This window comes from Nicotiana tabacum, chromosome 8 (genome assembly GCF_000715075.1).
Source record: "Nicotiana tabacum cultivar K326 chromosome 8, ASM71507v2, whole genome shotgun sequence".
NCBI classification, from domain to species: Eukaryota; Viridiplantae; Streptophyta; class Magnoliopsida; order Solanales; family Solanaceae; genus Nicotiana; species Nicotiana tabacum.
In genome coordinates, this window is record NC_134087.1 from 98156558 (window position 1) to 98170622 (window position 14065).

Here is a 14065-nt window from a genome sequence, read left to right on the forward strand (position 1 = left end):
GGGCTTCGGACAGGCTTCAACAGGATAAAACGAACTTGGACGACCATTAATTGATTGTTCTCAACAAGAACGGTCGACTAATGGAAGTTTTAGGTTCAAATAGCCCAGAAACTGATAGGAAATTAAAAAGGAAAAAAATTAGGGTTTGGATTTCAGATCTAAGATTCAAACGATTTGAGAAAGATTTGAAAGAAATAGTTTGGGGATTTGGAAAGGGAAGGGAAAGGTGGTTATAGGGTGTTAATTTGGTGGAGTTTGAGAAGCTCCGCCGTCGTGAGGCGATTTTCGGGCGGCGGAGCGAGGCGGAACCGGCATGGGAGTCCTAAGGCGGCTAGGGTTTCTCTGGTTTGAGGTGAGAGACGGAATGAGAGGGGTAGATGGGGGGTCTCTGATTCGAACAGTCTTATAGGAAATGAGTGGCCAGTTCAGAGCCATTGGATCGAATGAATCTAATGGCTGTGATGAAAGAAAGCAGAAACTTGGGGCTATTGGGCTTGGGTTTGGACGAATTTGGGTATAAAATTTTGGCCCAATTTCAAATTAATCCTTTCTTCCAATTTCTTTTTTCTTATTTTCCTTTTTTCTTTATTTTCTTTTTCTTTTCTTTAATTAAAATCCTAAATCAATCTAATTTGCAAAAATTAAGCTAATTATCTAATTATAACATTTACAAAAATTAGTTGATCCTAAAAAAGAGAAAATTACTAATCTAAAATTAAAAGCTAAAAATGTAAAAATGAGCAATTTTTTGTGATTTTTTTATTTTAATAAAGCAATTAATTAACTAATTAATTCTAAAATATGAACACAAAGTCTAATATGCAGTGTATGATGTTTTTGACATTTTTGGGAAATTTTCATGATTTTAATAAAAATTAAACGTGCACAAAAAAATGCAAATAATTAATAAAATCCTACAAAAATCCTATAAAATTGTAAATAATTGGAAAAAATCTATTTTCTTTAATTTTGTAGGAGTATTTCACATAGGGAAAAAATTACATGCTCACAGGTGTTTGGCGCCATCATGGCATCAATCAAAGGTTGCAAATATACATCAATCAAACTTTTCGGATTACGTGGACCGGGGATAATACAATTTAAGAATATATATGGACTAGTCATACACAACTCAGGTGGTAGATTATAAGGTGTAAGAAAGACATGCCAACATGAATATGGTGTCGCAGATATAGAAAAAGGCGTGAAGCCATCCGCACACAGACCTAACCGAATGTTCCTTGGTTCACTAGCAAAATCTGGATATGTCCTATCAAAGTGCTTCCAAGCTTCTCCATCTGAAGGATGACACATAACACCAGGTGGTCTTCTATTTTCAAAGTGCCATCTCATATGAGGAGCAGAACTCATCGACGCATATAACCTCTTTAACCTAGGTATAAGAGGTAAATAATGCATCGCCTTGACAGTGACCATATTCCTGCAGGAAAGCCTTTTGAAACTAGGCTTTTCACAAAATTTACAACTGTCTAAAGTTGCATCATCTTTATAATATAACATGCAATCATCTTCACAACAATCAATTCTCATTGACGAAAGTCCTAACTTAGAAACCAATCTTTTTGCCTTATAGAAATCACCAGGTAAGTTGATATTAGGGTCAACCAGTTCACTTATAAGGTCAATGAAAGAGTCCATGGCTGCTTGAGAAATATTCCAATCAGATTTGATAATTAGCAATCTAACTGCAACAGACAGCTCAGAGTGCAGACTTCCATCACGCACAACTAGCTTCCTCTAACTGTTCATAAAAATGGTTTGCATCATCATTAAGAGTTTGTTAATCATTTTCAATGGGCTCATTAAGAGTTTGTTCAACATATCCTAAATTCTAGAATTATGATTTTTATTCTACACCGACCTACTACTTTCACCAACAACCATGTTATGAAATATCCCACGGCTACCAGCGATCTCTCCATGATTAGTCCAAACAAATTAATTTTCTTTAAACCCCTTCCTATAAATATGAAGCTTAACTTCCTCCGATCTTTTAAACATCATACAATCGCACCTGACACAAGGGCACCTAATTACTCCTTTACTTTGGTATGGTAGAAGTGACATTGCATGTGTAATAAAGTCATCAACCCCTTCTACAAAATCCTCCCGCAATCCCCGCCGATTAGGATAATTCGTATTGTACATCCAAGTACGATGTTCTATCTATGCAAATAAAACAAGAACAAATTTTTTATTCTATAATTATAAATTAATTAAATCTTTTTAGTTAATTCAAGATAATTATTTTTTCCTAATTACACAAAAAATTAAATTATATTAAATATAATTATTATAAATTAAAAGTTCAATCTATATCCTAAAAATTCAATTCACATCCAAAAGGTTAAATTTATATCCTAAAAGTTCAATCCACAAAAACAAATCCTAAAAACTAAAAGTTCAATTCATATCCTACGAGTTTAAACATAAACTACAAGTTCAATTTATATCCTAAAAATTCAACCCATATCCTAAAAGTTTAATTTACAAGAACAAAACCTAAAAACTAGAAGTTCAATTCATATCCTACGAGGTTAAACATAAACTAAAAGTTCAATTCATATCTTACGAGTTTAAACATAAATTAAAAGTTCATTTTATATCCTAAAAATTAAACCCATACCCTAAAAGTTCGATTCAAAAGAACAAATCATAAACCCTAGATTCTAACGAAACTTTTCAAGACAATACAAAGTTAATAATTCAATTCTAACTAAACTATTCAAGACAATACAAACTCAAACATTAAATTTATACCATATGTAATCAATTCAATTAAAACAAGACCTAAACCCTGGATTTCAATAAAATACAATATTAAATAATCAATTGAAACACTAATCAATTGAAACTAATTCATAGCTAATTAACAAATCATTAGATTTATACACAAAAGAAATAAGTTGCAATTCAAACCTAAAATTTTTAGGAGGTGGAGAAGGAGAGGCGCGGCAGTGGCAGCGGGGACGGCGCGGCGACGACGACAGCTGGGCGGTGGTGACACGGGGTGGGTAATAGGATTTGTATGAGGGAAATAGAGAAGGAGAGAGGAAGTTATTGAGTGAGGAGTTAAGAGAATTTTGAGAATAAAGGTATGAAAAAATGGGGAGGAATTTGTCACTACCCGGATTTCCCGTTGTCGGGATCGTGATGGCGCCTACTAGTGAAATCTAGGCAAGCCAATTATTCTGATTAATTTACCCTTTTCATTTTTAATCTCTTAACAATTGAAAGTTAACATATTATAAACAGCGGAATAATAATGTGGAAGAACGAAATTAAACAATTAAGCTAATACCAATACGAATCTATAATAATAAACTACCCAGAACTGGTGTCACAATCTCACAAACTATCTAAGAAAACTACAAATAGGGTCAGAACAAATAAAATACATGTATGTATCTGAAATAGAAAAGAACAGAAAGAAACAAGATAGGAAGGGGATGCCAAGGCCTGCGACGCCTACAGGACTACCTCGGATCTCCGATGGACTGAAGGCAGCAACCTCTAGCTAAAGTTCGTATGCTCTAGTACCGGGATCTGCACAAAAGAGTACAGAGTGTAGTATTAGTACAATCGACCCCATGTACTGAGTAAGTGTCGAGCCTAACCTCGGCGAAGTAGTGATGAGCCTAGGACACAACAAACAGCATAACCTGCAGTTAAACAGTATCTAATAGAATAACTATGATGACGCGGCCAGTCATCTCATGAGTTACCGCTCCATTTTCCCCATTTCTTCTTCTTATTACTTTGTCTATCAGTTATATATGTGATCGGGTTGGTTGGCTCGGGTTCGGAAAGGATTTGGTAAGGTTTGAGACACTTCGTCTCTTTTGATAAAGCTTAAGTTGGAAAAGTTAACCGGATATTGACTTATGTGTTAGAGGGCTTGGATGTGAGTTTCGATGATTTGGATAGCTTCGGGAGGTGATCTGGGACTTAGGAGCATGATCGGAATGTGTTTTGGAGGTCCAGAGTAGATTTAGGCTTGAATTCGCGAAATTGGATTTTTGGCATTTTCTGGTTGATAGGTGAGATTTTGATATAGCGGTCGGAATAGAATTCCGAGAGTTGCAGTAGTTTCGTTGTGTCATTTTGGGATGTGTGTCCAAAATTTCAGGTCATTCGGATGTGGTTTGGTTGGGTTTTTGATCAAAAGCGTAATTCGGAAGATTTTGGAAACTTAGGCTTGAATCCGATGTGTTTTGGTTGATTCGATGTTGTTTGAGGTGTTTTGAAGATTGGTATAAGCTTGAATAAGGTTATGGGATATGTTTGTACTTTTGGTTGAGGTCCCGGGGGCCTCGGGGTAATTTCGGATGGTTGACGGAGAAGTTTAGAATTTTGGTGAGCTGAAGATTTTCTGCTTCTAGTATTTCTGCACATGCGGATTGGGGACCGCAGGTGCGATGCCGCAGATGCGAGGTAGAAGGCCATAGAAGTGGAAGAAGGTGAGGTAGGTTGTGACCGCATAAGTTGTTGGGTAACCACACCTGCGAAGGCACAGGTGCGGAGATAGCATCGCAGATGCGGAAAGCTGAGAATAAGTGAAAAACCGTAGAAGCGGCTCTTGGACCGCAAAAGCAGTACTGCAGATGCGGTGGATTGACCGCAGGTGAAAAAATGCCTGGGTCAGAATGTATATATTTCTTCCTTCACAATTTTCAGAGGGTTTCACCATTTTTAAACGCAATTTCTGGAGCTTTGGGCAATTTTGAAGAGAGAATTCAAGGAAACTTCATTGAGGTAAGGATTTTGGACCTAAAACTCGTTCCTCTGGTATTATTTCACGGATTAGAGCTATAGTTAATGGAATTTAAGGGTTAAAAATTAGGGAAACTATGGCTTGGTATTGGAGACCTAGACTTGAGGATTGGAGGGACCATTTGTGGTCGGATTTTGGTACTTTTGATATGTATGAACTCGTGGGGAGATGAGTAGTCTATTGATGTGAATTTTATCGAATTCCAAGATGTGGGCCCAGGGGTCGGGTTTTGGTAATTTCGGGATTTAAGTTGTAAATTGATTATTTTCGCTTGGGCTTCGTTCCCTTAGCATATTTTGAAGTTGTGATTCTGATTTTGGATAGATTCGACGCGAGTGGAGGCCGATTCGAGGGGCAAAGGCTTCGCGGGCTAGAGATTTGACCGGATTGAGGTGAGTAATGATTGTAAATGATGTCCTGAGGGTATGAAACCCCAGATTGCACATGGTTGTGCTATATTGAGGTGACGCACATGCTACATGACGAGCGTGGGGTCGTGCACTATTGGGGATAGTGACTTAGTTCGTCCCGAATGACTATTTACCACGTATTTGACTGAAACCCATTTGCTATCATCATATTTTGGGCTGAATGTCATATTTGGGCCTCGTGCCAAATATTTGAACTCTTAGGGAATTTTTATTGATATTTCCTCATTATTTTTGACTTTATACTTGAACTCAGTCATGTTATAATCTACTGTTTTTCATACCCCAGCCATGGTTACTCTGTTTTAACACTTAAATGATCTTTTAAATGATATTTTGGGCTAAAAATCATATTTTACTATTGCTCGAGTGGCTTGTGAGGATTTTGACTGAATAGGGCTGAAGGCCTATGTTGTGAGGAAACACTGATTATGATTATGAGGCCGAGGGACTGAGATATGCATGCCACGAGGTGGCTTGTTTGATATGAGGTCGAGGGCCTAGTGATGATGCCACGAGATGGCTTGATATTGCGCTTGGGCCGTAAGGGGCCCTCCAGGAGTCTGCACACCCCCAGTAAGCGCGAGTACCTAGTGTGATGTGAGAGATAGCCCGAGGGGCTGGTGTTGTTCTATGATTTTGCCTGAGGGGCGATCCTTTACGTGTTTATCTTTCCTATTTGCCTGTCATTTGCTTGCTTAATTGTTAAAAAGGTATTTTATGAAGTTTTAAACTCAACTCAGTAATTTTACACATCTTTACTACTTCACTGTTTTGCTGGCTTTTACTGCTTCTTTATAGCCTATAATGTGCCTTACGTGATTTCTTACTTTCAGTCTTTATTTTTGATTATTACTCACTGAGTTGGAGTACTCACTTTACTCCTTACACCCCGTGTGCAGATTCAGGTGCATCAGGTCCCGCTAGCGAGTGTTGATCTTTCCAGCTCCGATGGATTCGAAGATTTTCTAGGTAGCTGTCGGCGTTCTGTGACGACACGACCGGTCGTCTTAAGAATTAATGCCCCGATCCCCTATTAACTACTTTCCCCAAGTTTATTTATGCTAATATGAATTGACGGGATGTTCGGTTTTGAATTTCGGTGAGTTTCAAGACACTTAGTCCCTAAATGAGAGCTTATGTGTTGGAAAGTTGACCGTAGTCGGAACAATGTAAAGACGGCCTTGGAATGGAAATCCGATGGTTCTGTTAGATCCTTCGGTGATTTTGGGGTTTGGAACATGTTCGGATTGTGTTTTGGAGGTCTGTAGCTAATTTAGTTTTGAAATTCCGAAAGTTGAATTTTGGAAGTTTCCGGTCCGATAGTGAGATTTTGATCTGAGGGTTAAAATGGAATTCTAAGAGATTCAGTAGTTCCGTCATGTCATTTAGGATGTGCGTGCAAAATTTCAGGTTATTCGGAGATGGTTTGGTTGGGTTTTTTATCAAAAGCGTATTTTGAGGAAATTTGAAGTTATTAGGCTTAAACCCTTGATTAATCCGAGGTTTCGATGTTGTTTTAGGTGTTTTAAGGATTGGTACAAGTTTGAATAAGGTATTAGGTGATATTAGTGCTTTTGGTTGAGGTCCCGGGGTCCTCGGGGTGATTTCGTAAGGTTGACGGGAAGGTTGAAGAAGTGTTGCAGTAGCTGTAGCATTGCAGCTTCTGGTATTTTCGCATATGTGGCTTGGGGACCGCAGAAGCGGCTTTGGGTCGATTCTTCTGAAACCGCAGATGCGGTGAGAGGCTCTCAGAAGAGGAACCGCTCCTGCGGTTAAAGGTCCGCAGATGCGGAAGCTAGTGTTTTAGTGAGAGTCGCAGATGCGACGTTTTTGTCCGCAGAAGCGGGACCGCAAATGCGGTCCCAGGGCCGCAAATGCAGTAATCGCTGGGCAGAACATATAAATAGTTGCCTTTGCAAAATTTAGCCATTCTTCCACCATTTTCATCCGGGTTTGAAGCTTCTAAGAGGTATTTTTGAGGAAAGCAAAGGGGAATCACTTGGAGGTAACGTTCTTGACTTTATAACTCGTTTCCATGTGATTAAAGACCTAATTAGTGGTGAGAAATTTGGAAAAAATGGGTAATTAGGGCTTGAGTTTAAGAGGCCTTTAAATGAGGATTTGAGGGGCCATTTGGACTCTGATTTCAGTATTCTTGTTATGTGTAGACTCGTGAGAGTACGAAGTTTCTGAAAATATAAATTTCACCCGATTCCGAGATGTGGACCTGAGGGAATTTTGGTCATTTTACATAATTTCGCGTATTAGCTTAGAATTAAATTGTGGAATCAGTTGCTTGAAATGTTATTTATATTATGTAATTAAATTGAATAGATTGGGCCATTTGGAGTCGAGTACTCGGCAAGAGCGTGGTTTCAGGTTGATTTTGAGCCGGTTCGAGGTAAGTGGCTTGTCTAACCTTGTGTGGGGGACCTTCCCCTTAGGATATGATATTTGATAGTTGAAGTGCCTTGTACGTGAGGTGACGAGCGCGTACTTGAGCTAATTGTTGAAAATCTGGTTTTACTTTAAGTATTTAAACTGAGTTCCTTTCTTACCTGTTATTATTCTACATGCAAACTTAGCTTGTGTTAGTTTAGAAAAGTATGCTTAGTTGACTTAATTGCATATTTTCTTAAACTGCCTTAATTGCATTACGTGAAGCATTGATAACACCAAACTATGCCATATACAAGGACACACACGGACGTAGCAAATATAATCTGAGTAATTCTGCCCAGAGTCGAACCACAGAGAATTAACCTATCAATTACTTTTGTCGGATTTACTAAATTCACAGAATCAATTTCCCCAAACTTTGTAATTCACAATTGATGATATTTCTAACAACTAAAAACTGAAAATAATTAACAGCTGAAAATTAACTATGCTTGATATGTAAACAGTTGGAATAAGGTCTAAGGTAATGGTTTCCCCCATTGGTGATTTCCTTGGTTGTATGTTTCTTATAGCGATGCCTTAGTTGTATCTATCAATTAAGAACTCTCCAGCTATCATAAATCTCTCTCAAGAAATTATGATATTTACTAGACGCACTCTCTCAAGCTACGCTAGCTAGATTTACATTACCGTTCTTTTAGATTGCACCCGAGGTATCGTTATCTCTAATCCAACCTCTAAACCCTCGGTTATGACTCTCGTCTATACTCTGGGAGTGATGTTGTTCAAACAACTACCTAAATATGCACTCTCTCTCAAGAAGATACATAATAAATAGGAACGGATAATTGAGGGTCCTTTCAACTAATCATAATCAAAACGTAGATGAACAAATAGTGATTAACAACCAATTCAAACTATATTACTATCACAACCAAGTCATCCCCAACGGGTTTCACCAAAACCTTAGATTAAAGTATTTAACTATTCATGACAACATAAGAATAAACTACGAAAATATTCATAATGGAAAATTGCTAGAAAAATAGAAGAGAATAAGAACTATGATGTTTTGGGTGATCTCTCACACTTGTCTTCTTGCAAAATTAATCTCCAAAGAATAAGCCCCCACTTCTCTTGGGCGAGTTTCCTACATCTTATAAGGGTTTTACAAAAGCATTCCCAAATTGACACTTTGGCCCCTTAAATTTTTGGACTGTGAACATGCCGCCGCGGCCGCGGCGCTGACCGCGGAGAACACTGACTCCAACCGCGACGTGGACTGCGGTGGAAACCGTGGTGAGTATGCTGGGCCTTTTTGTCTCCACGTTCCTTCTCTTTTTGCTCTTTTGTGTTTGAGTACTTCTTGAGTGGGTGTTTTCTTCATGTTATTACCTCTAAACACTTCATATTGCTTCCTCACGTCTTATATTCCCTGCAAAACCAAATAACACTAATTAAAGCATTTTATTGGCAACTTACATTATAAAACAACAACAAAGCATGGGCAATTATGGAGTAAATAATAATTATATAGCCTATTATCAACACCCCACACTTAAATTATTGCTAGTCCTCGAGCAATTCACCACACTCCATAAAAATTCATTCCCTATGCTTTTCCCTCAACGACTCACGCCATGAACATTTCACAAGAGTTACACCTAGTAGTGAGCAGCTTTTACCTCAAGAATCAAGTTTTTCGTACCCTGTAACATTTGCACTTACTCAAACCACTCTACACAATAGTCAAGATGCACCTTTCCTTTGTGAATCACATGCCCTCACATCACACAAGAGAGTAGTTCCATATATATAATGATAGTGATAACAATTAGGAACTCAAATAGACAGAATTCGCTCACTCTCCAAAAAGAACATTCACATGCCACAAAGATGCACCATAGGCTTGCCCCTAGTGTAGTACTCGACTAATCAAGCCCTACTCAGTCTAAGATCACTAGGACTTTATTTGGTTGTAATGTAGGCTAAGGAACGGGTAGGATACATTTGGATATAGTGACTAACCTCCCTAAGCACTTTTAATACAATTACGTTGAACTTAAAAATCATCATTTTGTAAGCCAACACTCCACCACATTTATTTAAACATCCCCATACATTAGGTGCAATTTGTACAAGCTACCACTTATAAGCTACCACTTATTTTGTAAGCCAACACTTATTTTGTAAGCCACACTCCACCATACTTTCTCGTGGTGCTTTTCTTTTTACACTTCACATTCTGCACTTTTTCTCTATTTCCGTGGTTCCACTTTAAAAACCAAACCACCACCCCACACTTTTGTTTTTACATAATCTCAATACCAATCTAGTGCTTAGTGAGAGGGAGGAAAATTGGTTCAAACAGCAGGCTATTCAAACAAGTGGTTAAGGTTCAAATTGTGGTTGCCAAAGAAACAGGCTTCTAGGCTCAACGGGGTTAACTAAGATGTAATGCATTCAGGTGGGTTCACTTTATATGTCTGGCTCAACAAAGAAATGCTTATATCACTTCTAAAACCGAATAAAGCTATTGTTTTGCTTTGCAAACACACAGGGCAAGTTCTAGGCATCAAATGTACAGCATGGAATACAATGATACTCACACCCACATGGCACATGATTCACTCCGGATTAGTTTATCAAAACATTCTCTTTTGAGTGTTCAATTTAGGTACAAACATACAATTTTTAAGGCACTTAAACAAGATTCAACCCTTGAAGCTAAGCGCTACACTCTAGCATCTATCGTGTTCAGGTGTAAGAACGCTAAGGGTTTTTCTTCTTCAATTTTAAGCTCGTCGCCCATTAATCCTAACCTAAAACAAAAAAATCTACCTATACCCAGTTCAAGCTAAATCCTTGGAAAAGAACCATGGCCCAAAGAAAAACCAAGAGGAAGTTACTACACTACCTAAGAAATAAAAAAAAATCTTTTTGGTGTTTTCTATAGACTAGCTTCCCTCAAGAAAATTGTCTAAAGAATCCATCATTAGGAAGAGTCTTTATATTTCCAAAAAAAATTCTCGACTTGGTCCCTCAAGAATCCCGCCGAAAGAGATCCATCGTCGGGACAAGTCGCTTCTATTTTAACTTCCTAAAAAAAACTGTTACTCTATTTCCAAAGTCACTAACACAAAACAAAACCAAGAACAACAAATAGATAATATTCACAAGTACAACATACAACGAAGTCCCCCACCCCACACTTAAAATTAAGACATGTCCCCATGGCTTGACAATATAAAAAGCAGTGAGGTAAAGAAACTTCCCTAAAGGGTCACTCTTGATCCGAAACTGTGTCTGGGTTCACGTTGCAGGCGCGACCCAGTGCTCTCAACTAGCCTATGAACTTCTTTTCCGACTTCACCTGTCGGTCATGCACAGCATCAATGCAGGTCCCCAAGTCAGTGACGGAGGTCCGCAGTCCAGTCATTTCCTACTCCAGAGCAGCCATCCGAGTGCTCCGGCATGGCTATGATGATCCTGCCTTGTCCCCTCTAGGAGGGGCTGTGATCTCAGTAGCTTCAACAGCATCAGAATCATCCTCAGACTCAGACTCATCAGACGAGTCATCATTGCGTTGTACCGGCTCTCTTCCCTCTTGCCCAATTTTTCTCGCCCGGAAAGGGATTTTTATAGGTAATTTCCCATCAACTCAGGATTTCTCAGGAACCTTAGCAAGGCGGCATAGATGGGTGACAAGCGAAGGGAAGTAGTGGCCTTTGCTTAGTTTGGGCGATCGGATGAACATTTCTTCAGAGAGGACTCGGGCGACATCAAACCCTTGGTGAGTCATGAAGCAGTAGACCATCGCGGCCCGTGGCCCATTTACATCGGTAGTATTGATGGATAGTAGCAATCGAGTGGTGATGACAGTGAGCCAACATTTGGCCTCCCAAGTAAGGGATTTAGAGTGTAGAGTCGTCGGTTGTGCTACCCATATGGGCTGTCTTCCAGGTATACAAATGACCTCCAGAATTCTGTCCCAGTCAACCATCGGGCGACTAGCCCTGATGTAATGATCATCACCCGTGAATGCAGGGAGACGATACACTCTGCGGATGACCTCTATAGAAGCATTAACCGGGGTGTTACGCACAGTCACAACCTTGTCCTCGTGTTCTGGCAAGTTTGCATAGAGCTCCCTCACTAGCTGAATATTGGCTTCCTTAGGAGCCTCAAAGAAGATGTCCAGTTGACACCTCCGTAGCTCATCAAACATATTGGGGCATTTCTTAACCAATGCCTTCCTGTCGATATGGACCTCATGGAGTAACTTCTTGGCAAGTGTCTAATTGTACCTCGCCTCTGCTTCTTTAGAGATGAACCGAGATCTATCAAATCGTGGTGCACTGGACTGGGCCCTAGCTCGGGAGGAGCCTCCTAGGCCACTCGCAGAGGACCCGGTGTTTCATCTCTTATGGGCTGAACTCATAATGCCTGTCAAAACAGACAAACGCGTATTAGGAGGAGCCTAAAATGGTGACTATGGGTGGTTACTCAGACTTCACCACAACCATGTCACAACATCACCTTATATCTCCATTGAGGCAAGTTCACAAACACATTCTGGGCAAGGCATTTTTCTTCATATTCATGGCCCAAGGAATCAAGAAAACTTCCCCAATTCACTACACCCACACATTCCACACTTTTTTTTAAACCATCACCCACCAACAACACCATTCCACACAGTCAAAACATAGCCCTTTCACCAAACATATGCTAAAAACGAAATTACACTAAAAATAAGAAGAAAAACTAAACAAAACAAAATCCTATAACTAACACTACATTAGAACAACACTAACTAGCATAATACAACAAAAAATAGAAGGAAAAGAGAAGGGGGGTCGGAATCATACCTTGGGGGAAGAAGATAAGGGGTGTTGTGAAGGAGGAAGAAGAAGAAGAGAGTATGGAGGGGAGGGTTAAGGTTTAGAGAGAGAGGGAATTGGGGATTTTAGGGGGGAGGGGATCGTTTATTTTGATTTAGGGAAGGATTATGTTGTGTTTTAAAATTAAAAAAAGAGTTGAGAAAAAGAATGAAAACAAAAAAAAAATCAGCAAACCTGGTACGCCTTCCGCGGTCGACGCCGCGGTCTGAGACAGTGTCTCTCGCGGTCGTCACCACGGTCCGAGCCGTCGCCCGGCAGTGTCTCCCGTGGTCCTGGTTGCGGTCGTGGCTGGCAATTATTTTTTGTCTTCTAAACACGAAGTTACATACTACACTTACAACACATTCGTGGGTTGCCTCCCACGCAGCGCCTGATTTAGCGTCGCGGCACGACGCAAGTAGTTGAGCCTTTACTCCTCATTCGCGTAATGGGGTTCTTTCAAATTGATCACCACTGTATCCCCTTTTTCTTCAGTTATTCCAAGGTAATGTTTCAACCTTTGCCAATTTACTGAGAACTTGTTTGTTCCATCTTCTGACTCAAACTCAACAGCTACACTTGCAAATATTTGCACCACTCTAAATGGCCCTAACCATCGGGACTTTAACTTACCCGGAAACAATCTCAGCCTTGAATTATACAATAATACCTTGTCACCGGGTTTGAAATTTCTGCCCACAATATGCTTGTCATGCATCTTCTTCATTCTTTCCTTATAGAGCCTCACGCTTTCAAAGGCTTGATATCTGAATTCTTCCAGCTCATGCAACTCTGTCAGTCGATTTTGTCCAGCTGCTTCGGGATCCATGTTCAATTGTTTCAGTGCCCACCAAGCTCGATGTTCTAGCTCCACAGGCAGGTGACAGACCTTCCCAAATACCAAATTGTATGGTGACATACCTATTGGTGTTTTGAATGCAGTTCTATAGGCCCAGAGTGCGTCATCAAGCTTCTTTGCCCAATCAGTTCGTATGGCACTCACTGTCTTGGTTAGTACACTTTTTATCTCCCTGTTGGACACTTCAACCTGCCCACTGGTTTGTGGAATGGTAAGGGGTAGCCACCTTGTGGTGTACATCATACTTTGCAAGCAATTTCTCGAAGGCTCTGTTACAGAAGTGAGTGCCTCCATCACTGATGATCGCTCTTGGTATCCCAAATCGGGTGAATATGTTCTTTTTCACAAAACCTATCACCACTTTTGCATCATTAGTGGGCAACGCTGCAGCTTCCACCCATTTAGACACGTAATCCACAGCAACAAGTATGTACTTATTGCCAAATGAGCTGACGAAGGGGCCCATGAAGTCAATCCCCCAAACATCAAACACCTCTACCTCTTGAATCGGGTTCATGGTCATCTCATGGCGATGGGAAATGTTCCCGATTCGCTGACATTCATCGCAGCCCTTCACCCATAGGTGTGCATCTCTAAACACTGTTGGCCAAAAGAACCCGGCCTCTAGCACTTTCGCAACTATCCTGGCTCCTCCAAAATGTTCTCCATATGCTGATGCATGACAAACCTACATAAC